The sequence below is a fragment of the Scyliorhinus canicula genome, chromosome 15, assembly GCF_902713615.1.
Source record: "Scyliorhinus canicula chromosome 15, sScyCan1.1, whole genome shotgun sequence".
In the NCBI taxonomy this organism is placed as follows: Eukaryota; Metazoa; Chordata; class Chondrichthyes; order Carcharhiniformes; family Scyliorhinidae; genus Scyliorhinus; species Scyliorhinus canicula.
In genome coordinates, this window is record NC_052160.1 from 11,638,587 (window position 1) to 11,666,066 (window position 27,480).

General features: G+C 47.5%; 1 protein-coding gene across 1 annotated transcript in view; it reads left to right on the plus strand.

Annotated features, from left to right (window-relative positions):
• Positions 1-27,480, plus strand: part of grin2aa (glutamate receptor, ionotropic, N-methyl D-aspartate 2A, a) — a 411,403-nt gene that overhangs the window by 185,722 nt on the left and 198,201 nt on the right.

The following is a 27,480-nucleotide window of genomic DNA, read 5'->3' on the forward strand; positions in this document are numbered from 1 at the left end:
ACGCCGGCATCTCCACATCATTGAGAAAGGATGTAGAGGCACTGGAGGGGGTGCAGAGGAGATTCACTAGGTTGATTCAGGAGTTGAGAGGATTGGCTTATGAGGAGAGACTGAGTAGACTGGGACTGTACTCGTTGTAATTTAGAAGAATGAGGAGGGATCTGATAGAAACATATAAAATTATGAAGGGAATATAACGACAGTGGGCTCCTGTGCTCCAGCTGTCTCCAGTTCCTCTCCGACCTACCAGTGCCCTGCTTTGGACACCCAGGCCCCATTACACACCACCTCTACTCCCTTGTCCCAACACCCTGGTACCTCTGCTCCCTAGACCCCATGCCCCAGAATCTCTGCTCCTAGGCATTGCTCCCTGGGCTACACTCCTTGGCACTCCTGCCGCCGGCTCCCCGGCCCAACTACTTGACTCCCTGGCCCTCAGCTCCAAGGGCCTTGCTTCCCTAGAACCCAAACTCACTGCCACTGGTGTTCGCTACTCCTCCAATCGCAGATTATTTCTCTCCCACGTAGAAAACATGGGAAAGAAACAGCAGAGGGCAGCAGAGCAGAGCTACTGATCAGCTGTTCTGGGGAAATTTGCATACGTGCAGTGCGGTCAGCCTAAGTTGAAGGTGGTTTGTGGAGGGGCTGTCGGCAAGTGACAGTTAAACCTGAAACACTTCGTGAGTGTTTCCCACCCTACCTCCTCCTATAACCAACCCCCCCACCCCACGGTGGTTGGGAAGCGGGAGCAGGGGCCTGTCGTGAAGGTGAGTGAGTGCCTTTAAATTTGCTTACCTTTCAGCGGGATCAGGGTTTGAGGTAATATCAGGTAAGCTCTTCCTTTCTTTTTCTTTTTCTTGTTTTTTTTTTAATCTAGAGGGGATGTCAGGGAAGGCAGTACAATGCTCCTCCTGCAGAATGTTTGAGGTGAGGGACGCCGTCAGTGTCCCTGCTGATTTCATCTGTGGGAAGTGCACCCAACTCCAGCTCCTCAAAAACCGTGTTAGGGACCTGGAGCTTGAGCTGGATGAACTTCGGATCATTCGGGAGGCAGAGGGGGTCATAGATAGGAGCTTCAGGGAAGTAGTTACACCAAAGACTGGAGATAGATGGGTAACTGTAAGAGGGACTGGGAAGAAGCAGTCAGTGCAGGGACCCCCTGCGGTCGTTCCCCTGAGTAACAAGTATACCGTTTTGGATACTTGTGGGGGGGACGACTTACCAGGGGTAAGCCATGGGGTACGGGCCTCTGGCACGGAGTCTGTCCCTGTTGCTCAGAAGGGAAGGGGGGAAAGGAGTAGAACATTAGTAATTGGGGACTCAATAGTCAGGGGCACAGATAGGAGATTTTGTGGGAGCGAGAGAGACTCACGTTTGGTATGTTGCCTCCCAGGTGCAAGGGTACGTGATGTCTCGGATCGTGTTTTCCGGGTCCTTAAGGGGGAGGGGGAGCAGCCCCAAGTCGTAGTCCACATTGGCACTAACGACATAGGTAGGAAAGGGGACAAGGATGTCAGGCAGGCCTTTAGGGAGCTAGGATGGAAGCTCAGAGCGAGAACAAACAGAATTGTTATCTCTGGGTTGTTGCCCGTGCCACGTGATAGTGAGATGAGGAATAGGGAGAGAGAGCAATTAAACACGTGGCTACAGGGATGGTGCAGGCGGGAGGGATTCAGATTTCTGGATAACTGGGGCTCTTTCTGGGGAAGGTGGGACCTCTATAGACAGGATGGTCTACATCTGAACCTGAGGGGCACCAATATCCTGGGGGGGAGATTTGTTAGTACTCTTTGGGGGGGTTTAAACTAATTCAGCAGAGGCATGGGAACCTGGATTGTAGTTTTGGGGTGCGAGAGATTGAGAGTAGAGAGGTCAGGAGCACAGTTTTGACATCGCAGGAGGGCGGCAGTGTTCAGGTCTGTGGTTTGAAGTGTGTCTATTTCAATGCCAGGAGTATACGAAATAAGGTAGGGGAACTGGCAGCATGGGTTGGTACCTGGGACTTCGATGTTGTGGCCATTTCAGAGACATGGATAGAGCAGGGACAGGAATGGTTGTTGCAGGTTCCGGGGTTTAGGTGCTTTAGTAAGGTCAGAGAAGGGGGCAAAAGAGGGGGAGGTGTGGCGCTGCTAGTCAAGGACAGTATTACGGTGGTAGAAAGGATGCAAGATGGGGACTCTTCTTCCGAGGTAGTATGGGCTGAGGTTAGAAACAGGAAAGGAGAGGTCACCCTGTTGGGAGTTTTCTATAGGCCACCTAATAGTTCTAGAGATGTAGAGGAAAGGATGGCGAAGATGATTCTGGAAAAGAGCGATAGTAACAGGGTAGTTGTTATGGGAGACTTTAACTTTCCTAATATTGACTGGAAAAGATATAGTTCGAGTACATTGGATGGGTCGTTCTTTGTACAAAGTGTGCAGGAGGGTTTTCTGACACAATATGTTGACAGGCCAACAAGAGGTGAGGCCACTTTGGATTTGGTTTTGGGTAATGAACCAGGCCAGGTGTTAGATCTGGAGGTAGGTGAACACTTTGGAGACAGTGACCACAATTCGGTGACCTTTACGTTAGTGATGGAAAGGGATAAGTATACCCCGCAGAGCAAGAGTTATAGCTGGGGGAAGGGCAATTATGATGCCATTAGACATGACTTAGGATGTGTTGGTTGGAGAAGTAGGCTGCAAGGGTTGGGCACACTGGATATGTGGAGCTTGTTCAAGGAACAGCTATTGCATGTTCTTGATAAGTACGTACCAGTCAGGCAGGGAGGAAGGGGTCGAGCGAGGGAACCGTGGTTTACCAAAGAAGTGGAATCTCTTGTTAAGAGGAAGAAGGAGGCCTATGTGAAGATGAGGCGTGAAGTTTCAGTTGGGGCGCTTGATAGTTACAAGGAAGCGAGGAAGGATCTAAAGAGAGAGCTGAGACGAGCAAGGAGGGGACATGAGAAGTCTTTGGCAGGTAGGATCAAGGAAAACCCAAAAGCTTTCTATAGGTATGTCAGGAATAAAAGAATGACTAGGGTAAGAGTAGGGCCAGTCAAGGACAGTGGTGGGAAGTTGTGTGTGGAGGCTGAGGAGATAAGCGAGATACTAAATGAATACTTTTCGTCAGTATTCACTCAAGAAAAGATAATATTGAGGAGGAGAATGCTGAGACCCAGGCTATTAGAATAGATGGCATTGAGGTGTGTAGGGAAGAAGTGTTGGCAATTCTGGACAAGGTGAAAATAGATAAGTCCCCGGGGCCGGATGGGATTTATCCTAGGATTCTCTGGGAAGCCAGGGAAGAGATTGCTGAGCCTTTGGCTTTGATTTTTAGGTCATCATTGGCTACAGGAATAGTGCCAGAGGACTGGAGGATAGCAAATGTGGTCCCTTTGTTCAAGAAGGGGAGTAGAGATAACCCCGGTAACTATAGGCCGGTGAGCCTAACGTCTGTGGTGGGTAAAGTCTTGGAGAGGATTATAAAAGATACAATTTATAATCATCTAGATAGGAATAATATGATTAGGGATAGTCAGCATGGTTTTGTGAAGGGTAGGTCATGCCTCACAAACCTTATCGAGTTCTTTGAGAAGGTGATTGAACAGGTAGACGAGGGTAGAGCAGTTGATGTGGTGTATATGGATTTCAGTAAAGCGTTTGATAAGGTTCCCCACGGTCGGCTATTGCAGAAAATACGGAGGCTGGGGATTGAGGGTGATTTAGAGATGTGGATCAGAAATTGGCTAGTTGAAAGAAGACAGAGAGTGGTAGTTGATGGGAAATGTTCAGAATGGAGTTCAGTTACGAGTGGCGTACCACAAGGATCTGTTCTGGGGCCGTTGCTGTTTGTCATTTTTATAAATGACCTAGAGGAGGGCGCAGAAGGATGGGTGAGTAAATTTGCAGACGACACTAAAGTCGGTGGAGTTGTCGACAGTGCGGAAGGATGTTGCAGGTTACAGAGGGACATAGATAAGCTGCAGAGCTGGGCTGAGAGGTGGCAAATGGAGTTTAATGTGGAGAAGTGTGAGGTGATTCACTTTGGAAAGAATAACAGGAATGCGGAATATTTGGCTAATGGTAAAATTCTTGGTAGTGTGGATGAGCAGAGGGATCTCGGTGTCCATGTACATAGATCCCTGAAAGTTGCCACCCAGGTTGATAGGGTTGTGAAGAAGGCCTATGGTGTGTTGGCCTTTATTGGTAGAGGGATTGAGTTCCGGAGCCATGAGGTCATGATGCAGCTGTACCAAACTCTGGTACGGCCGCATTTGGAGTATTGCGTACAGTTCTGGTCGCCTCATTATAGGAAGGACGTGGAAGCTTTGGAACGGGTGCAGAGGAGATTTACCAGGATGTTGCCTGGTATGGAGGGAAAATCTTATGAGGAAAGGCTGATGGACTTGAGGTTGTTTTCGTTAGAGAGAAGAAGGTTAAGAGGTGACTTAATAGAGGCATACAAAATGATCAGAGGGTTAGATAGGGTGGACAGCGAGAGCCTTCTCCCGCGGATGGAGGTGGCTAGCACGAGGGCACGAGGGGTAATAGATATAGGACAGAGGTCAGAGGTGGGTTTTTTACGCAAAGAGTGGTGAGGCCGTGGAATGCCCTACCTGCAACAGTAGTGAACTCGCCAACATTGAGGGCATTTAAAAATTTATTGGATAAGCATATGGATGATAAGGGCATAGTGTAGGTTAGATGGCCTTTAGTTTTTTTTTTCCATGTCGGTGCAACATCGAGGGCCGAAGGGCCTGTACTGCGCTGTATCATTCTATGTTCTATGTTCTATTCTGTGATTGAAGGAGCAGCTCGATGCAGATTCTTCCATTCAAACGTATCTGTTTGACCAACTTCTTGAAAAGTGGCTTCTGGGGCACTGTAGAGAGGCTTCGAGGGCCGCATTTAGCCCTTGGGCTACATGTTGGACAAGCCTGATGTAGAACAGTGCAAAGTTATTTTCAAAGCTAATTCCATCAACTGCTGTTTTGACACAAAGGCAACATGCAATAGAATTTTAGGTTTTAACATTAATATCACAGTGTAACACCCAGTCTTCTGGTTTATGCAACATACAGATATTGGCCCCAAATTGCATGGGACTGCATACTGTAGAAAAACCTGATTACCAGCTGGGACGGGGAGACCAGTATTTGTGCTGAACCTGGTTAAACATGGGATTCCATCTCATTTGTCAAGGAAAAAGGAGGGAATTCCAAGTTTTGACCCCTATGCGTTCTGGTGGGGATGGCAAGGGATGCTGTGAGTGAATCCTTTGTCAGCTGTCTCCAATCAAGAGGGTTTACTGGTAGAAGCTCTTTGGCTTCCTTGCACATTCCATTCTTTGTGCACTTCGAAGACCTCAGCAGAATCTACTCCAGGAGACAGCTGGGACCAACTTTTCATGACTGAGGTGGGTAGTTCACGACAGGAAATTTCCCAAGTTGACAGGTCATTCTTGTTTTAATGGCCCCTGTGACTCCCAGTCTTCGATCCAGGAAGGCAGAGGCAGGATGGAATCAGGCATTCCAACCCTGGAAGCGGATTATAGATGGCTATAGGAGGTGGCCAAGTACTGAGGTGGGTTGGTTCTCTGTACCTTTGTCCCAGTTGCATTAAAAGTGGCCATCTGGGAACTGTTCAGTAGAAACAGATAGCCAGCCAGCTGAGTTCTCCACCTGTTTCATTGTGAATTAATTTGCTACACAAATGTACCAGCTCAACAGAACTTCAGTTTTAACAACTGACTGGTTTTTACTTTGCTTTGTTGTCGTTTTTTTGTGATTGTAGAAAGTTTTGTTTTCTGTGATCTGTTCTGTTAAAGTCAAGGGTGGGATTTTCCAGACCCCCCTGCAGTGTGTTTTCATGTGGTGGGGGCAGCCTGCTGCCATGATGCATTAGTTGGCAGTGGGATATTCTGATGCCATCGATGTCTGCGGGGTTTTTTGTGCCCCACGCCCTCTGCCACTGGGGTACATGCGGGAGGGCATTACCATCAGCAGGACTGGACGGGAAGGGCTGGCAAAGTTCAGCTTAAATGTTTATTTGGGCAAGATTAAGAGGTATGAAGTGATTAAAGTTTCTGTTACTAATGTATGATTGATACTTTTATTGGGTGAGAGGAATAACAGTTTATTTTTAAAGAACGTTTCTGAATTTTTTTTCTCAGCATTTCGACCCTTTCGATTGTTATTATATGACTCATTGGTTCCTTAAATAGTGTATATTTGGCAAATGGGCATGGAGGGGGCACGAAGGCAAAGGGGTGGCATGATGGGAACAGAGGGGCAACATGGAGGTGGTGTGGGGGGCATGGTGGAGCCATGGTGGCATATAAAGGGGGCATGGGTTCAAACTTTTGAACTTACGTTTCAAAAGGTTCCCAAATCCAGACTAGGGTGCAATTCAGCACTGGTTGAATCACATGCGAGCACCAAATCAGGCTCCGCGCCTGGCCGATCATGGGTTACCTGACTCGCTTCGCCCAATGCGATCTGGATTTTTCTCAGCGAGACTTACGGCTCATTTAAATACTTGGACAATGCATTCACCCACACCCGGGACTCAAGATCCGCGCCTGGGAGATATATTTTTTCAATAATTTACAGTGCAGAAGGAGGCATTTGGCCCATCGAGTCTGCACCGGCTCTTGGAAAGAGCATCCTACTTAAACACACACCTCCACCCTATCCCCATAACCCAGTAACCCCAGCTAACCTTTTTTGGACACTAAGGACAAATTATCATGGCCAATCCACCTAACCAACACATCTTTGGACTGTGGGAGGAAACCGGAGCACCCGGAGTAAACCCATGCAGTCAGGGGGAACGTGCAGACTTTGCACAGACAGTGACCCAAGCCGGGAATCTAACCTGGGACCCTGGAGCTATGAAGCAATTGTGCTAACCACTGCGCTACCATGCTGTCCATATTGTCAGGGAGGGTATCTCCCATGCCATGAGAGACCCCCGGGTCTTCAGGGACAGGGCAGGGTGGCACTCCCTCCGGCACCTGGACACCTTGGCACTGCCAAACTAACACCCTGGCAGTGCTACCTGGACACCAGGTCAGTGTCACCCTGGCACTGAATGGTTGGCACTTTCAGAGTGCCAAGGGGCACTACCAGGGGTTGGACCCAGGGGGCCTTGCCAAGTAGAGTGGGTAGAGGTAGGATTCCCAGGGGCCTCCCCTAGTTGGGGGCAGTTTAAAAGAATGGTGGGGGAGTGCTGAAAGGGGGAGGGGGGGGGGGGGGGGGGGGGAGATCGCGACTGCCAGACAAAATGTTACCCGATCTGTGAGGAGCCTTTCCTGCTGGCGAGGAAAAGCTCCCCAAGGCCAAACAAACCCGGCTAAGTGCCATTGGAGAGCGGGATGTTTCTCAGTGCTGCAGCCGTTCAGCAGACTTTCGTAGAATCATAGCATTTACAGTGCAGAAAGAGGCCATTCGGCTAATTGAGTCTGCACCGGCCGTTGGAAAGAGCACCCTGCTTAAGCCCACGCCTCCACGTCATCCCACAACCCAGTAATGCCGCAACCTTTGGACACTAAGGGGTGATTTAGCATGGCCAATCCACCTAACCTGCACATCTTTGGACTGTGGGAGGAAACCGGAGCACCCGGAGGAAACCCGGAGGAACTGCAAATTCCACACAGACTGTCACCCGATGCCGGAATTGGACCCAGGTCCCTGGAGCTGTGAGGCAGAGTGCTAACCACTGTGCCACCATGCCGCCCTTTAAATTCAGTCTGCTGAATCATGCCCTATGGTTAATGACTCCTCTGAGGGACCATTGAGAAGCTGGCCCGACTCCACTAAAATGCAGGGGGCTATGAAATGGCAACCCCCACAATGAAGCCATCCAGATCGGGAGTGCAAACTGTGGGTTCACCTCTTGGCTATCCCTAGTCGGCAAACATAGCTGGTGCCTGGAATGGGGGCAGGAGTCCCAACTCCACAAGGGCTTTGATGTAAGTACCTTGGAGCCTTTCTAAAAGGTTCCTCACCTTATCTGAACTATATAAACCAATTTTGGAATGTATCAATTGCCTACTGTAAAGGCAGAATAGTTCCATATGGAACACATGTTGACAGCTTATATTATTCTATATTCCTTCGAGTGATTTTTTGAAGCTGTCAATATCATGAAATAGCTATTAAACAAGTTAAAAATCTTAACTCCAATTTTAATTCGGGGTGAGAGTCGGTGATGTGGGAGGACTGAAGGAAATGCTAAACAGTCTGGCCCACCTCAAGGTCTAAGGCCAGTGAGAATTTAATTTCCAGGCCTCAGTTATGCACCCTAACATTGACTCCTGCCTTAAACCTTCCTTGCCATCAGATTTCGCAGGTAGGGTGTGGAATGTGCAGGGTGATGGCATTTGTTTCTCGATGTCAACAGCAGAGATGACTTTACGGTTGAAATTAGACACTCTAAACCTAGAGAGTGATGGCATTCCCTTTCCTGAATTCATACAAGCTCCAATGGCAGGGTCAGACACGGAGAAATGGCTGTTTCAAGTTAAAGCAGGAAATTGTGGAAATTGATGTATATTTTTCAGTGAAATTACATGAATATACAGAGGAGCTATGCAATATACAGCTTATATAAATGATTAATTAAATATAATCACACACCAAATGTGATTTTGTTGAAACGTTGTGGTGAAATTGGCAATTCTTCAGGAGTTTAGCACAGGGCCAAAGAGCTGGCTTTTAAAGCAGACCAAGGCAGGCCAGCAGCACGATTCAATTCCCGTACCGGCCTCCCCGAACAGGTGCCGGAATGTGGCGACTAGGGGCTTTTCACAGTAACTTCATTTGAAGCCTACTTGTGACAATAAGCGATTTTCATTTCATTTCAGTGTCCTGTTTTCAGCATCTTTCAGTATCATTTCTGCTTCCGTGTACAAATGTACAAATGCAATATGACAGCAGAGCAATGGTGGCTGATACAATATATGGGCTGCAGACTTCATGATGTAGTAACATTTAAAGTGTGTTGACACCACACAAGGAGTCTGGTGACTGTGATGATATCTTGTTCTATTTATTCACACCTATGGCCTGTCAAAGCCTACAGTGAGATGATAAATATCTTCACTCAGGAGGCTGACAGTGATCCACTTGTAACTTTGTTGTTCATGAATAATCTAGTCAGCTAAATTTGGTGACATTAATTGGATTAGACTGCTGGCCTTGTTCTCTCTGTAGTTGTTGGATTGAAAGAACAAGAATAGATAGCCCTTAAAACTATCCTTTGTCTCTGGCAATAGTCAATTGAGCTATTTTTCTTCTCTAAATGGAAGTTTTCAATACTGAAAGCATTAGGAAGCACACATGGAATTTGACACAATGGAGGAAATTTTAACTCAGAAGGTTTTTGACAAGAAATTGCTCTGGCGAGTTGATTTTATGCCTGGCAGATGCTGCAGGAGGCCCTGGCAAGTTTAATCATTGGGCCTTATTTAAATGCCAGAATGGGCATGAAGACTGGGGGCCAACTGGACAGCTCTTGGGTGAACGGTGACTTCAGGTAAGTGCTCCTTTTGATCCCATTACTAGAAGGGACTCTCCTGTCTACAAATCAGTTCCAGAGCTGCTTCAGTTCAACAGGAAAGTTACAGGACCTCCCTGCTGAATCTTGACCAAAATGGCACCTGGGCCCTCGGTCTTGATTCACACAGATTTATGAGGCTGCCACCTACTTTAGGTGGCCATTTTGTCTTCCTGCAAGGCCTTCACAAATGGTTGAGATCAAACGCTTTTCAAGTGTCCATCTGCCTAGTTTGCATTGAATTGTTCAATTAAAATCTTCAATGTCTGAAATTTTAACTCATTCCTATCCATCCACTTGCCCAGAATTAGAATTGAGCTTGTAGTTACCTGGTAAAAATAGTTTCTCAACGTGGTTTAAACGTTTTGATCCACCCTAATTATGAAATGGCCAATTGTGGAATAATTTATAGCACTGGCACGTGTGCATGTGCAAAGATTGTATCAAACAACCTGATTATAAAACAGATTGCTTTAACTAAGTTATTGGAGATCTTTGAGGTCTAATGGATGTCTTTAAAATTATGAAAAGTTTTGGTAGGAGAAATGGGAAAACTATTGCTGATCTCCCTGTGGGACTCCTGGAGAATGGGCTTCCCAGGTGCTGGGTGGAGGCCACCCAGCTGACGCTTGTTAAAAATCTGCACATAAAAGCCGGCCCAAGCAGGGCCCGGAGTTGTTGGTTACCCCAACAAGGACTGTATTTGGAGAGAGGTACTGCTGTGGGCAGAGTTCGATAAATCCTTTTTCCACTACCGCTGGCTTCCTCAAGTTACTAAAGTTGAGGAACTCTGCCTACAGCAGTACCCTCTAGTTACTAGAGGGTGCGATTCAACTAATTGGGAACAAAGTCCCATAGTGAGCGTGTTTAGCCGCATGTTTCCTGTCACTCACAGCTCCGAGGAACACATGGCTGTACTATGCAACTGGCGTTGTATAAGGGGCCTCAGTGGGAATGCACGGCCGAGGCTGCATATAGCCTCGTTTTGTACATAGAGTTGCGAGAGATCAGGAAGCCATTTTTAATGGCCGTCTCTATCTCTGAGGCACCTGAAACAACCCCCGACCCCCCCCGCAGCCTGAACATACCCTCCCCCCCCCCCCAGTCTCCAGCTAGGCAGTGCCAACCTAGCACCCTGGCAGTAACCAGACTGGCATCCAGGTGGCACCAACAGTGCCAGGGTAGCACCCTACCAAAGTGCATGCAGATGGGGGCTTCCAATCCCCTGGGAAACCCCACCAGCACCATTCCATCTGATCCCCATTTGTGGAGACTAGTACCAAATAACACTTGCCCAAGGTCTCCAAGGCGAAGAGGATAAATTCCAAAGCCTCAGGTACCTTGGGATTCTGCACATTAGAGTGAGACTAGCTGTCTCGCTGTAGTATGCAGATTTTCCAATAAGTGATCCTGCCACAATGGGCAGAATTTGTGCCTTGTGAGAACTCGTTGGATCTTGTGAGGAATTGCGAGCCGAGGAGATCTTGGGGGTAGGGTTTGCTGTCTTTTATCAGCCACGCTGCTCTGCAGCGAGCTGCTTTTCGGGCGCAGCGTGGTCATTGGATCGCGCCCACTGAATTGTTTTCAATTCTGGGTGAGTCCACAATTTTTCCCGAGGTTTCTTAAATATAAAGATAGTCGCAAATAAATCCTAAAAGGAATTTAGGGAAAATTTATTTACCCTGACACTAGTTAGAATGAGGTACTTGCAATCACATGGAGTAAGTGAAATTGATAGTAGTGATACAGTTAAAGGGAAGTTAGACAAATACCTAAGGAGAAAATGAGTGGAAAGAAGTAAGTGGGAGAATGCTGCAGTCGAGCATAAACACTGGCATAGACCAATTGACCTGATTGGCTTGCTTCTGCATTTTAAATTCTATGTAAAATATATGAATCTCGGACAGAATGTATGAGAAGCTTTTATTATTCGCTAAATTCTTCAATGTTTTCATGTAATATTCTGTACGAATGAATCAATTACAAAGTGCAATGAAATAGAACCCAGTATCTGTGTCGTTCAAAGCGTGTGATTTGGTTCCAGACTTGTCTGCTACTGCCCATCACATCACCTGGAGCTGAGGGGAGAAGGAAGCTTGCTAAAATAAGAGCTGCCCCTTTGGGCCCAGTCTCTGTTTGGTGAACCAGCATCAACCAGAGTATCTTTCAAGGACATAATCTCATTCAGAGTTCAAATGGGATTTACAAACTGTGTGAGCTTTGGTGTCATGCTTTGTGACACCCTATGAATACTTTAGTATTGTCTGGTAATAGGTTGTAAATTTGCACTGCAAAGAAGTCCTATTCAATCATTTTACTCACAAGAAAAATAAAGAAAAACCTTTATAATTCAGTTGGTATGCTTTCTGCCCAAAAACTAAATGTCCTGTTCCGCAACTCTCCCTTTGGGCCCCCTTAAATCTATTACTCCCTGTTATGTGAAGCCTATATTTAGATAAAAATCTAAGAATCTAGTAAACCTGCACTCCTATCTTATTCAACGTGACAGTAACTGATGAGGGCACTGAGATACCCGTTGCCTTTTAGTTCACTGGAATGCTATCGTTTACGTAAGAAGAAATGGGCAAAGATCCAAACTGTGGAGCTGGATGCCAGACATGTGGGCTTGTAACATCCTGAGAAGTCTTTAACATAACAGATGACATTGATCTTCAGGCAGTCATTCTTATACAATCCCATACAGCTCACTTTCACCTCCTTGTGGAGCACTGGAAATGTACTGATAAATTATCAAGCCCATATTTGCCATTCAATCTATTAAAATAGTGATTTTGTGCCTTAGTAACATTTGTATTGCACTAAAAATAGTGAAGAACGTTAAACATTATTTTCTCAGCAATAAAAAAGTCCCATTTAAAATTAACATATTAAAGCAGCACTTTGACCACAATAATAGATTTTATGACTTGCTTTGCAGTATTTATGAATGGAAGAAATCATCTACCAAACTGCCCCTTGCCGATATCATCCAAAATCACACGGTCAGTTTTTACATGTACTCTGAAGGCACCCAGCTATACTGCGCCACCTCGTCTCTTCACCCTTCCACTGTCTCTAGATTATCACACTGCTTGTTGAGCATCCAATACAGTATGAGCTGAAACGTACCCAAGTAAATGTAGTCCCCACCACAACTCAGTTCCCTATTTACTGAGTCCATTCCTCGCCCTGGCAACTGAGTATCGTATTTCATGAGTATATGATTCAAAGGTGCGTTGGTGACTAAAATCGCTTATTTCCTTTTCTGTAACATCGTCAACTCCACTTCTGCCTCGGTTCATCCACTGCTGAAACCATTATCCATGCCTTTGTTGCCTCTAAATATGGCTATTCCAATGCATTCCCGTTCAATCTCACATCGTCTACCTTCAATACACTTAATCTCATCCAAAGTGCTACTGAACTTATCCAAGCTTGCACCAAATCCTGTTCATCCAATTAACCAACTCAATTTTAACATTCTCAGCCTTGCTTTTAAATCCTTCCAAGGACTTGCCCCTCCCGAGCTCTGTAACCTTCTTCAGCCTGACAACGCTTTGAGGTATTCGCCGTCCTCCATTTCGGGCCTCTTGTGCTTCTCTGATTTTAATTGCTCTACTATTGGTAGCCATACCTTCAAATTCCAAGACCCTACATTGTGGAATTCTCTTGACCTCTCCACCTCTCTATATCTCTTTCCTCCTTCACAATGTTCTTTAAAACTTTCCTCTTTGATTAAGCTTTTCCTCATCTGCCCTAATTTCTCTTTGTGTCAAATTCTGTTTGATAACCCCCCATGAAGCACCTTGGGATGGTTGAGATACTATAAAAGGCAAGTTGTTGTAAGTAGTGGTTCTATTTGCGGTATGTACGAGATGCAGAGTGAGTTCTCCTAGTGATAATATGACAGGTTTGCAATGGTAACCGGAGCTGAATCTGTTTGCACAACCCCAATCAAAAGCCGAATTCCAACTGCAATCTGCAAATAATTTGACAGAAAATATGTAAATCATGAAACGTGTAGACTTAAATAACCAGCAGGATTCTTTGTTTGAGAGACTAAGGGTGCGGTTCAGTTACCACGTTGCACCTGGCTTAGAGCCGGGCCCAAAGGGTGAATCCCGGGAAAACCCCAAACTGGGTTTCGCACGGGCACTGGGCCGAATGGGAGTCACCTGACTTGCTATGCCCAGTGTGAACTGGACCGTGGAATGGCTCATTTAAATATCCCACCGCCGCATTCACCTGGCAACCGGGAGTCAACCGCTGCGTATGCAAGGTCTCAATCAGGTGCCAATTAGCACTGGTTTCAACAAGCGTGGACCAGGTGTGATTGCACCTCGGGGGTCTAGAAGGCCATTGGAGCCCCCAGGGTGGCCAGGGACCAGGCAGGATAGTATCTTGGCACCCAGGCTGCCAGGGACATTGCCAGGATGACAGTTTGGCAGTGCCCATATGCCAAGTTGGCACTACCAAGGGTTGTGGTTTGGGGAGCCATGCCCATGGAATAAGGGTTAGGGGGGATTTGAGGAGTCTGCAGAAAAATTGCAAAACACCCTGCCAAATGCACCCGGAACCAGTCTTTGACATTTTCCTGGTGAATCGCACCCCCCAACGTATTGACGCCAGGACTGAATACCGTGCGACGTTGGGGGGTCCGATTCGAAAAATGTGTCAGGCCAGCATTGTGCTGGCGCGAATTCAGAACAATTCCCAACCCAGCGGGAGTTCTAACCTCTGGGGCCGGAGTTGACACTAAAGTACCTGGCATCTGGAGCTGTTTTTAAGCGCTCCACTTACCACAGACTCACTACAGCCATAAAGCTGGCTCACAGAAGACCTGCACCCCGAGGTTGGGAGTCTGATGTGGACACACAGCTCTATGCCAGGGAGGAGAGGAGGGTCACCCTCTTCCCAGAATGGGCCCTAGACTCAAGCCTGCCTTCCTGAACTCAATCTGGGAGGTGGTGGCAGAGGCAGTCAGCGCTGCCAGCCTCGCCAAGATGAGACAGCTGGTGATCCGAGGGGTGGGGGGTCACTAGTGAGGCCTCTGCCCTGAGACGGGCAGAGAACCAGGCTCCAAATGCCACTCTGCAGGTGTCCCCTGGTTGAGGTGAGCTCTGCTAATCCTCTGCTCCCTCTGCAGTGGGGCAGCGCTTCTGAGAAGTGGCTGCATTTAGTGGGACCCATATTGAACTTGGCCACGCCTATCCCCTTGATGAAACAGCTGGGGTATGAGAGTGTCCAATGATGGGGGGCCAAGATGGGCTCCCAGATAACCAGAGGGCTTCTGAGCATTTGACAGACACAGGCAGCACTCGGCAGAGTGATTGCCAAGGGCCTGTAAGGAGCAACAAAGGGATGAATTTAAAACACATAAAAGGGATGGCTTTCTGAGCCAGGCTAACCCGATCCAGAGAGGGACACGCTGAGTCCATGGACTTGGTACCAAGTCGGTCCCTGTTACTGCGCCCCGCCCAGGTAGCCACCTTGCAGCAAGCCTGACAATTGTCACGGGTTTTTAAGAGTTTTTTAGCCTCCCACTCCTCCTCCGCAGCAATGGCGCCCAGGGCCCGCTTGTCAGTATTTGCACTAATTTGTGCCTGTGAGACCTCCGCCAAAGAGGGGTGGAGCATCGCGAAAGGGTGGAGAATGTTGTGCGGGATTCTGTGATCCTGAGGCTAAATGCTGACACTGTCGGAAACGCCGTCGCGTTTCTCAACGTCGTCAACATGGCCTCAGGATCAGCAATTCTGGCCCCTACAGGGGGCCAGCATGGCACTGGAGCGGTTCACGCCACTCCAGCTGCTGATTCCGGCATCAACTGCGGGATCCGCACATGCGCAGTGACACCGGCGCCAACGCACACATGTGCAATAGCTCCCTTCAACGTGCCGACCCCGACGCAACATGTCGCAGGGTTACAGGGGCCGCCGCGGAAGATAGGAGGCCCCCAGCCAGAGAAGCCGGCCTGCTGATCAGTGGGCCCCGATCGTGGGCCAGGTCACATTGGAGGCCCCCTCCGGGGTTGGACCCCCCCTCCCACCCCACAGGCCGCCCCCTGACCCTTCCATGCCGAGTTTCCGCCGGTTGAGAGCAGATATGGATGGCGCCGGTGGGACTCGGCTTTTTTATGACGGTCGCTCGGCCCATCCTGGGCCGAGAATTGGTGGCCGCGGCCCCCGACCGGTGGAGCGCCAGCCACGCTGGTGCCAATGGCTCTGCGGAGAATTGCATGCCAGCGTCGGGGCGGCATGGCGTGATTCGCGCTGGTCGTAGGGATTCTTCGGCCCGGCCCCGGGCTGAGAGAATCCCGCCCGTTGTGTTCAAGATGCTAATGATATTGAAATCCTTGCAAATGACGGCTTTGCGTGGATCTGCTGGCACGGGGTGCAAACATTGATATCGTTGGTAGTGAAGGACCGGAGCATGGTGTCAGAATCGGTGCCAGGCGCAAACCTCCATTTTTGGATTACCCACGATTCACCACTCGATCGCAATTCACATTTCTGCCATTGCAAAGTGGAGAATTTAGCCCAATATATTCATGTGGTATCATAGGGCAAAATTCACCCATTGTACCCGGGCTTTTTGGCTAGTGGGAGCGGAGAATCTAGTGGGAGCCAAAAAATCAGAAACCGCCAGCATAAAACCATGTTGCAATTCGCCCAATGGTGTGTTAACAGCAGGTCGGTCTTCCCTCTGGCATGAATTCTATTTACATTAATTTGCATCTCATGAATGCTCATTATAACAGTTGCCCATTGACATCCTGCCAGGCCTTCCAATCTTCCGGCACTCTAACGTGAAATTACATCAGTCTAAGTTTTTAAAAATAAATTTAGAGTACCCAGTTAATTTATTCCAATTAAGCGGCAATTTAGCATGGCCAATCCACCTATCCTGCACATTTTCTGGGATGTGGGGGCGAAACCCACGTACACACGGGGAGAATGTGCAAACTCCACACGGACAGTGACCCAGAGCTGAGATCGAACTTGGGACCTCGGCGCCGTGAGGCAGCAATGCTAACCACTGCGCCACCGTGCTGCCGTATTATGTCAGTCTAAAACCTGATTGATAAAGAGTAGCATGCACAAGTTTGTCCCCAGTTTGCAAGAGATTTTGGGGTGAGTGCAACAAAGTCTATCTGCCATAGCGCTGCTCTGCTCTTGATGAACCATTCACCATTCTGCTGGGATAGACTGATTACTACTCTCCATCTTCATGCTTGACTGGTCTTCATGGGCAGCACCATGCTGCTGGAACTATGGACCGCCCTGTGTCAGATCCATACAGTGCCTAGGGTTGGGGAGTTCATGGGGCAAGGGAGGTAGCTTAATTAAAACAATGTGGAATTCATCGTCTTCAAACAATGGAAGGCAGAGTGGAGGGAAGCTGGACTCCGACAAGGTTGCGTGAAATCTCGCAAACAAGGGGATCAAAGAGATACCACATTGTTTACAGGAAAAGGATGCATGAAGACTCCAGATGTGGTGGCTAGAGATCCAGGTGAAGCATGGACGCCTTGCAGGTGATTGGCACGGGGAGAGAACATAACATAAGAAATGGGAGCAGGAACGGAGCAGGCAATTCTGACGATCAGGGCTGACCTCATCTCCAACTGCTCTCTCCCCATAACCCTTCATCCCGTTACTAATTAAAAACCTATTTATTTCCTCCTTAAATTTGTTTAGTGTTCCAGCATCCACTATACTCTGGGGTGGAGAATTCCACAGATTTATAACCCATTGATGAAATAATTCCTCCTCATTTCTGTTATATACCTGCCATCCCTTTGTCTAAAACATTGGCCTCGCCTTATAGAATGTCCTACAAGGTGAAACATCTGCTCTATGTCCACCTTGTCAATCCCCTTTAGCATCTTATACACCTCAATAGATCTCCTTTCATTGTTCTAAACTCCAATGAGTATGGACCTAAACTACTCAATCTCTCTTCGTAAGACAAGTCTTTCATCCCTGGACAGCATTCTTCTTGAAGCTGCTGGCCTGTTCCCTCTGCGCTGCCGATATCCTGCATGGTCTGGTGAAGATAAGTGGGCTGGAGAGGGTGATATGATGGATTAATATTTAAATATGGTGCTGGGACCTTCAAACCTTTAGCTGACGGCAAGCTGAAGAGGATGGGCTGCCTGGTGACTCCAAGGGGTACTAACCTGTGCATAATTAATGAGCTTTCAAACACAGAATCTGGTGTGGGATCCCACCATTCTGGCCAGCACGAAAGGTGCTGCTGGAGCATCCCGCTACTGCACTTAGTCTCAAAATGGAGAACTCTGCCCACAGGAACACCTGCTCAATCTTTCAAAGCACAAGCCCATTCTGCTGTGCTGAAAGTTACAATGCTCTACTGCATTCAATTCTGGGCATTTAATGTTCAGTAAGATGGTATTAATATAGCACTGGAATGTTATGATTTTTTTCGGGGCATAACCTGTTCAGCAATTGTAACAGAGAGACACAATATTTTAATTTTTGAAAAACATCCTGCAAATCTGTTCTTCAAAAATCAAGAATCTTAAAGATGAAATTATTAGTTCTGTTAATTCCAATGCTCTCCTTTTACTCCAGGACCTTTGCTTAATTAAAGCTTGGACTCTATTGGCTGGACAGGACCCACATTAAAAAATGTTTGGGGGAGTCCCAGCCTAATTCCTCGTGGACAGAGGTCCTGGAAAAGGTGGCACAAAATTGCATTGAGTCGCACAGAATTGGTCATTTTGCGCAGAGGCCACAGGGATAACTGTGGAGGTGTGAAAATGTCACATTATTGGGTTTGTGAGTTGGTGAAGTAAAGGATTAGGTCAGAGTGAGTACACATAGGTTAGAACAAGTAGGTGTAGAGTGAGAAAAGGCAATTCAATATATTTGTTTTGTTCCTTCCACAGACCATCTGCAATTTCAACTATTGTTCGCATAAGATATTCCCATTCAGGAAACAGCCTTTCTGTCTGTGTCAGACTGCTGTTTAACCTGACAGCCTTTGGCAAAGGCTCCTGCTCAGTTTAAAGCTCTTAGCAGACCTAAGGTTAAGCTGCCTGCGACAGACCTGGCTCCTCCCATTAATTACATCATCTTTATCACAATTTACATAGATGATTTGGAGTTGGGGACCAAGGGCAATGTGTCCAAGTTTGCAGATGACACTAAGATGAGTGGTAAAGCGAAAAGTGCAGAGGATACTGGAAGTCTGCAGAGGGATTTGGATAGTTTAAGTGAATGGGCTAGGGTCTGGCAGATGGAATACAATGTTGACAAATGTGAGGTTATCCATTTTGGTAGGAATAACAGAAAACGGGATTATTATTTAAATGATAAAATATTAATGCATGCCGCTGTGCAGAGAGACTTGGGTGTGCTAGTGCATGAGTCACAGAAGGTTGGTTTACAGGTGCAACAGGTGATTAAGAAGGCAAATGGAATTTTGTCCTTCATTGCTAGAGGGATGGAGTTTAAGACTAGGGAGGTTATGTTGCAATTGTATAAGGTGTTAGTGAGGCCACACCTGGAGTATTGTGTTCAGTTTTGGTCTCCTTACTTGAGAAAGGACGTACTGGCACTGGAGGGTGTGCAGAGGAGATTCACTAGGTTGATCCCAGATCTGAAGGGGTTGGATTATGAGGAGAGGTTGAGTAGACTGGGACTGTACTCGTTGGAATTTAGAAGGATGAGGGGGGATCTTATAGAAACATTTAAAATTATGAAGGGAATAGATAGGATAGATGCGGGCAGGTTGTTTCAACTGGCGGGTGAAAGCAGAACTAGGGGACATAGCCTCAAAATAAGGGGAAGTAGATTTAGGACTAAGTTTAGGAGGAACTTCTTCACCCAAAGGGTTGTGAATCTATGGAATTCCTTGCCCAGTGAAGCAGTTGAGGCTCCTTCATTACATGTTTTTAAGGTAAAGATAGATAGTTTTTTGAAGAATAAAGGGATTAAGGGTTATGGTGTTCGGGCCGGAAAGTGGAGCTGAGTCCACAAAAGATCAGCCATGATCTCATTGAATGGCGGAGCAGGCTCGAGGGGTCAGGTGGCCTACTCCTGCTCCTAGTTCTTATGTTCTTATGGTCCCCTGACCTGCTTACCTAAGTCTAAACACAAGGGTGGGATTCTCCGTCCAGTAACTTCAGAATCGTGAATCGCGATTGGGCGGAAAATTGAGTATCAGCTGAAAATTGAGGTTGGTGCTCTGTGCCTAACAGAATGCCATGCTTCGGGGCCAAGATAGCGGTGTGAATGTGTTCCACAATGCGCATCGGCATGGGCAAACAAAAAGTACAGTAGCATGCATAAACATCCCATTAAAGGTCCCAACATAGTAATCTCTGGCCTCCTGTGATGCTCCACCTCTGATAGGTGGAAGTGATGATGGCACGGTTCATTATTGGTATTTAAAATCAGGAAACAGGTGCCATATCTGCTGAGGTAGAGGGAGGAGGTAGGTAATATCCCCAGCAGGGCAATGGTGGGCTGACAGTTGTGCTGGGGGGGGGGGGGGGGGGGGGGGGAGTCTGCCACAGCGGGGTGCAGTAAAGCATTAGGTCAGAGTGAGTACACAGAGGTTAGAACAAGTAGGTGTAGAGTGAGAAAAGGCAATTCAATATATTTGTTTTGTTCCTTTCACAGACCATCTGCAATTTCTGCTATTGTGGATTCCACTTTTAACATCTTGAGGGTTATCAAAAGTTTTAACCTTATTACTTCTTTTGTATACATTTAACCCGTTCCCAAAGGGATTTTACTTTCCAATTATTTGTGTGGGAGTACCATGGGCGGCATGGTAGCTCAGTGGTTAGCACTGTTGGTTCGCAGCTCCAGGGTCTCAGGCTCGATTCCTGGCTTGGGTCACTGTCTGTGTGGAGTCTGGACGTTCTCCCCGTGTCTGCGTGGGTTTCCTCCGGATGCTCCGTTTTCCTCTCACAAGTCCCGAACGACGTGCTGTTAGGTAATTTGGACATTCTGAATCTCCCTCTGTGTACCAGAACAGGCGCCGGAATGTGGTGACTAGGGGCTTTTCACAGTAACTTCATTGCAGTGTTAATGTAAGCCTACTTGTGATAATAAAGATTATTATTATTATTGTTATATTCTGGAATTGAGTGATAATATTTCAAACTCTATTGCTGATGTATCTCAGGACAGGGTAAGAGCCAAGGGATGTGAATGATAACAGATTCAGAAGTTTATGAGTCTCGGTTCTTGTATGCGAATCCCTCCTGGGCCTCGCCCATCCCTAGCTTTGTAATCTCCTCCAGCTCAATAACCCTTTCGAGCCCTGCTGCCTCGCAGTGCCGAGATCCCAGGTTCGATCCTGGCTCTGGGTCACTGCCCATGTGGAGTTTGCACATTCTCCCCGGGTTTGCATGGGTTTTGCCCCCACAACCCAAAGATGTGCAGGCTAGGTGGATTGGCCACGCTAAATTGTCCCTTAATTGGAAAAAATTAATTGGGTACTGGAAATTGAAAAAAACCCTACCTCTTGGACTTTAATTTTTTATCACAATATCTTCTTATATGGCTTAATTCAAATGCTATCTGAAAAACGTCACCAATCCGTGAAGCACCTTATTATGTTTACTACATTAATAATGCTTTGTGAGTACAAGTTGTTATTGGTGTTTAGTTGTACAGCAGTTTAGCTGTTGTGCAGGTTAAATTATTTTGAAGTGCACATTTTGTAAGTCTTGGTAACCTCCACTCAGCATCTGCCAGAATCTATAACCATCTCAATAATTACATTTCACACTGCTGCGTAATTCATAATCTCTGTGGGCTTTTAACAGCTAACCTAATGTACTGAGTGCCTTCACCATGAGGGCCAGAATTTTACACTCCCTACCCCACCCCGGCGGGTTCTGAGACAATAGGAGTGCTTGAAATTACACGGGTGGGATTACCACCCGCTCTGGCCTGGGAGGGATTTTATGGTGGGGCCTTGGAAGGGAATCCTGCCCTTCCCCGAATTAACGCCCTGAAGATGGTGAGTCGCCTGAAAATTCAGACCTATATCTTTTATTACGTGTGCTTTTTATCGTACAATAATAGAATCCCGACAGAAGGAGACCATTCAGTCCATTGAATCTGCACCGACCCGCCGAAAGAGCACTCCACCCAGGTTCACTCCCCTGTCAACCCCACCCTATCCCTGTAACTCTGTAACCTAACCTGCACATTCGTGGACACTAAGGAGCAATTTATCATGGCCAATCCACCTAACCTGCACATCTTTGGATTGTGGGAGGAAGCCGGAGCACTCGGAGGAAACCCACGCAGACACGGGGAGAACATGCAAACTCCATTTGGACAGTCACCCAAGGCCAGAATCGAACCTGGGCCGCTTGCAGTGTGAGGCAGCAGTGCCACCTTGCTGCCCTCCTGAAGGACACATGTGCCAATCAGGTGTGCCAGATACAGTACACTGTAGTTGGGTTTGCAAGTCCTGTGTAATTCCAGGGTCTAAATGTGGAACTGTTGGACTTTGATTGCCCCTTTAACTTACCACTGCTATTACTCTTAAGTATGTATAAACACCTTTCTACTTAATGACATAATTGTGCAGTTTTATTATTTCTTCTGGCAATGAAATCTGTTGGCAGCAATTGACTGGCAGCACAATTTGCTGCTGCAGCACAATTTGGAAGGAGCTGTCACATTGCTAGTCTTGTAAGAGTGCTTTCAAATGAGGCAGCGATGCATTGTACATCGTCTGGCAAAACAGTAGGGAAGTGTTAGCTCATAGCACAAAGAGAGTCAAAGCTGACTGCTGATCTGGTGAAAATGATGTGCGCATGGAGGTACATTACAACCATTAGATCTCTCTTTTCTTCACTGACGCAACCTATCTTTTAAATGTGCACAATCAAGGTGGGATTGGAATGGCCTACTATAGTTACTAAAGTTAGCTGCAGATTTGAATCAGTTTATTGCCTTCACACTTGATACATTACGACATTTTTGGCGTCTCTACAATATAGTAAATATGAAGACACCTACATAAGGGATCGTGAGTGACAAAAGGGACTAGGTTAGTTTATCACCACCAGATATTTATCTCTCACCAAATCTCAAGAATAGGTCATTATATCATAGGGCAGGTGGCTCACAGCAGTGGAAATGCAACAAGGGTGGCCATCTCACTGAGGTGATGGAAAATTGGATGGCACCCTGTTGTTTCACGGTAGGGAGATTAAGAGTCGTACTGGGCCAGAGATCTCAGTGCCAGAAAAATATTCTTTCCACAATAAAAACAGAAAATGCTGGAAATTCTCAGCATGTCACCTGTGGAGAGAAAAACAGGTATGTGACCTCCTTATCAGACTAATAAATACACCATTTACTGCACAGAATACCATTTACTAATCAATACTCATGTAAAAATCACCACTTTCAAAGTTCAAATACCCAGGGGGCTGTTACAAATTTGGGCTTACCACAGATACCTTCAGTGGCCTCAGATTTTCCATTAATCATTTTGAACTTCATACATTGAACGAAGGATTGTTTAACAATACTTTTGTCACTCTCAGTGGCTAACAAGTGCTTTCTGCTGAGAAAAAGAGGAAGAGAAAACACTTAGCTCCTTTTGATGTGGCGAGGAGCTGTCAATCTTAGCAAGGGTGTTCATAAACATTGTGGTTAGCATCAATGGAGGGTACTTGATATGCATTCAAGTGTGAAGAGAAAGATAAGTAAAACCTAAGTGGCTCTGTCTGAACCAATAAAAATGTAAATCACTGGCTAATGAAATGTATTGCTCTGTGAAATTGAATGGAAGATTTGTAATTCAAAGGATGTCAAGGGATTTGAAGCCCTTTGAAGTGTACTTGGCTTTCAAGGAAACCTCTGACACTTGTGACAGCTGGTGTTTTAAAAACTTTTGTCTGAGGTGTTATGATCCCAGACCAGACCCCAACATTTGTTTGGACACCAGGCAAGAACCCCAAACTGTGAGAAAAGGATAGTTTCGTCCAGGAGTGATTCCACTGACCAACGGGTATAAAAACAAACTTTATTATCAACACAGGATTACTGCTACATTAACATCACCAAAATAGCTCATAATCAACAGTTATACAATTCTTAACAATAAAAGGAAACATTTTAACTCCTGAGTGATCATTTCTCCACCTCCAATCAAGCAAATACCATTACAGGTTAAAAGCTACTTGTAAACACAGCAAACACAGGGATACTTGCTGTCCTCTGGAGAGAGATTTCATGGAAATTTCGCTTGAAGAGAGAGAAAATCCCATTCAGGAAACAGCCTTGCTGTCTGTGTCAGACTGCTGTTTAACCTGACAGCCTTTGGCAAAGGCTCCTGCTCATCTTAAAGCTCTTAGCAGACTAAAGGTTAAGCTGCCTGCGACAGACCTGGCTCCTCCCATTAATTACATCATCTTTATGGTCCCCTGACCTGCTTACCTAAGTCTAAACACAAGGGTGGGATTCTCCGTCCAGTAACGTCAGAATCGCGAATCGCAATTGGGCGGAAAATTGAGTATCAGCTGAAAATTGAAGTTGGTGCCCTGTGCCTAACAGAATGCCATGCTTCGGGGCCAAGATAGCGGTGTAAATGCGTTCCACAATGCGCATCGGCATGGGCAAGCAAAATGTACAGTAGCATGCATTAGCATCCCATTAAAGGCCCCAACATAGTAATCTCTGGCCTCCTGTGATGCTCCACCTCTGATAGGTGGAAGTGATGATGGCACGGTTCATTATTGGTATTTAAAATCAGGAAACAGGTGCCATATCTGCTGAGGTAGAGAGAGGAGGTAGGTAATATCCCCAACAGGGCAATGGTGGGCTGACAGTTGTGCCGGGGCTGGGGGGGGGGGGGGGGGGAGGGAGTCTGCCACAGCGGGGGACAGTAGCGGGAGGTAATGAGAGGATGGGGTTGGAGTGTTCCCTCTGGACAGGGTGTCCAGGTAACAGACTGCCAGTGCTGCGGCCTGCAAAGCAGCCATCTGGCTGTGGACCCTTTGACTGCCCACTGTGTCCCTTAGTGCCTCCTGCCATATGGCCGAATCCGATCTGTGGGCCCTGCCCGCAAACATGCCACCAGACACGGTGCCGGTCGTTAGCACACAGCACCCACCCCTGCTCCGACACCCTGGTGCTACCCTGCTGGCTGGTACCACACGGTCTGCCCAAGGAAGACCCCCACAGTGAACCTCACAGGAGGGTGTAGGACAGGGGCTGCAGAGTGTACTGCTGATAGATAGTGCCAGCCATTGGTTCTCCTACCGGCAGGAACGACTGGCTGGGTTAGAAGCACCCCGGTGTCATAATATACATCCAGGTATATGATGGAGTGCAGACAGGCAGTGATTGACACACAGGATGACCAGTGAGCACACAGAACACAGCAGCCAATCACCAGACACGATACGGCCACTATAAAGCCAGAGGGCACCAGTTTTCCCGGTCTCGGGATCCACCCTCTGAGACAGACTGAGCTCCTAAGCAACAGCTAGAACAAGCACCAAGTGGTAGTCAGTTAGTCTGGTCAGGTTAGCCTCAGGTCTCCAGTCAAATTATCATAGTGTCAACCCACAGTTAAGCATGTATTATAGTTAGTTGTTCAATAAAATCGTGTTGCATCTTTTCAAGTGTTGGAAGACTGTCTCTCTCTACACTGCATCAAACGCAGTCCACATAGACCCAGCCTACCAAACACATCATGGTACCAGTGAGTCGTGCTGAAGTTTGACGGACCTACCTTGAGATAATCTGCCTTTGACCAGCGATCAGCCATCCGGTAACATGGACAGCGTCCACCCTCCTCCGCTGCTCCGCATCGCCGGCAACCTCGGTGCAAACTGGAAGATATCCAAACACAAGTTCCAGCTCTATCTTGAAGCCACCGACCTCAAGGCCGCATCAGATGCCAGGAAGATCGCGCTCTTCCTTTCTACAGCCGGGGACAACGCTATCCACATCTAGAACTCCCTCACTTTGCTGAAGGTGAAGACGAAGTTTAAAACAGTCCTGCTGAAGTTCGACAGCAACTGTGAAATCGAGGTCAATGAGAGCTTTGAACGATAAGTTTTCCAGCAGAAGCTTAAGGGTAAGGATGAACCTTTTCAGTCATTTTCAACCCATCTCCGCATCCTCGCGCAGTCATGCAACTGTGACTCGACAACTGATTCCATGATCCGGGATCAGATCGTTTTCGGGGTTCACTCCGATTCCCTTCGCCAGCAGCTCCTAAAAGTTAGCAGCTCACCCTTACCATCACTATCGAAACCTGGGTCCTCCATGAGCACGCTAACAACCAGTACTCCCAGATCAAGGCTGCAGAAACGGCAAGGCTCAACCCCCACAAGGCAGAACGGGTACAGGCCATCAAACAAATGCAGGGCCTGAGTCTGGATGAGAGTGGCCATTTTGTGCGCTTTTCCCGGACTCCAGCGCGTGCGCGCCACGACCGAGGGGACGGCGAGACCGACGACCAGCCCGTGCAAGTGCGCACGCCATTCGACTGCACTGCGCATGTGCGGTGGCGCACGGAACGTCCTGACGTCGGCGTCATGACGTGTTCCAATTGTGGCTCCGCCCATTTAAAGCAGCAATGTCCAGTTAAATCTCGACGCTGTCTCCAGTGTGGCAAGCTTGGCCACTATCCAGCCCTTTGCACATCTGCTCTACTGCCCAGCACACAGCGATCCCAGTCACAGCGCAGGAGCATCCGATCAATACAGCAACCCGTGACAGACTCCGACCCCGACAGTCTACCAGATCCCGACGCTGAGGGCCTCAAATCCCCATTCCGGGTGGGCATCATCACCAAGCATGCGCTGCCTTTCTCAACGATGGTGAAACAACTCCCAATTCTGAGCATTGATCCGGATGACGAGTGGTGTGCCATCCTTACGGTTAACAAGGCTCACATGCATTTCAAGCTGGACACCGGCACTTCAGCAAATCTCATTTCAAAGTCTGACCTCGACACCATCCGCGTCAAACCAAACATTCTTCCACCGGTCTGCCAGCTCCTCGACTACAATGGCAATGCCATTGCTGCCAGTGGCTCATGCCAGCTTGTGGTGTCCAATAGGTCATTAAAAGCAACACTGCAATTTGAAATCGTAGGAACCAACAGAGCTTCCCTGCTCAGTGCTCAGGCCTGCAAACTCCTGAACCTAGTGCAGCGGGTTCACACCATGTCGTCCGCACAGGCACCAGCCTCGCCAGATGATAGCTTCCAGGCTCAACTCAATGAGATCATAGCGCAATACCATAGCGTGTTCGAAGGTATGGGCACACTCCCATACTGATATAAAATCCTACTGAAGCCAAATGCCACCCCTGTGGTTCACGCACCGCGTCGGGTGCCGGCTCCCCTCAAGGACCACCTCAAGCAGCAACTGCAAGACCTCCAGGACCAGGGCGTCATTTCAAAGGTCACGGAACCCGCGGTCCATGGTTTGCGTCAAGAAGCCGTCAGGGGAACTTCGAATCTGTATCGACCCCAAAGATTTGAACCGCAACATCATGAAGGAACACTACCCAATACCTAAACGAGAAGAACTAACCAGCGAGATGGCGCATGCCAACTTCTTCACGAAGCTGGACGCCTCCAAGGGCTTTTGGCAAATACAGCTGGACGTGTCCAGTCGCAAGCCTTGCACATTCAACACCCCGTTCGGGCGCTATTGTTACAATCGAATGCCCTTTGGCATCATCTCCGCCTCAGAGGTGTTCCACCACATAATGGAACAAATGATGGAGGGCATTAAGGGGGTGCGAGTGTACGTCGACGACATCATAATATGGTCCACAACTCCCCAAGAGCACATCAATCGCGTCAAATGGGTGTTCCACAGCATCCACGAGCATGGCCTCCGACTCAACAGGGCCAAATGCTCGTTCGGTCAATCAGAAATCAAATTCCTTGGCGACCACATTTTGCAGCA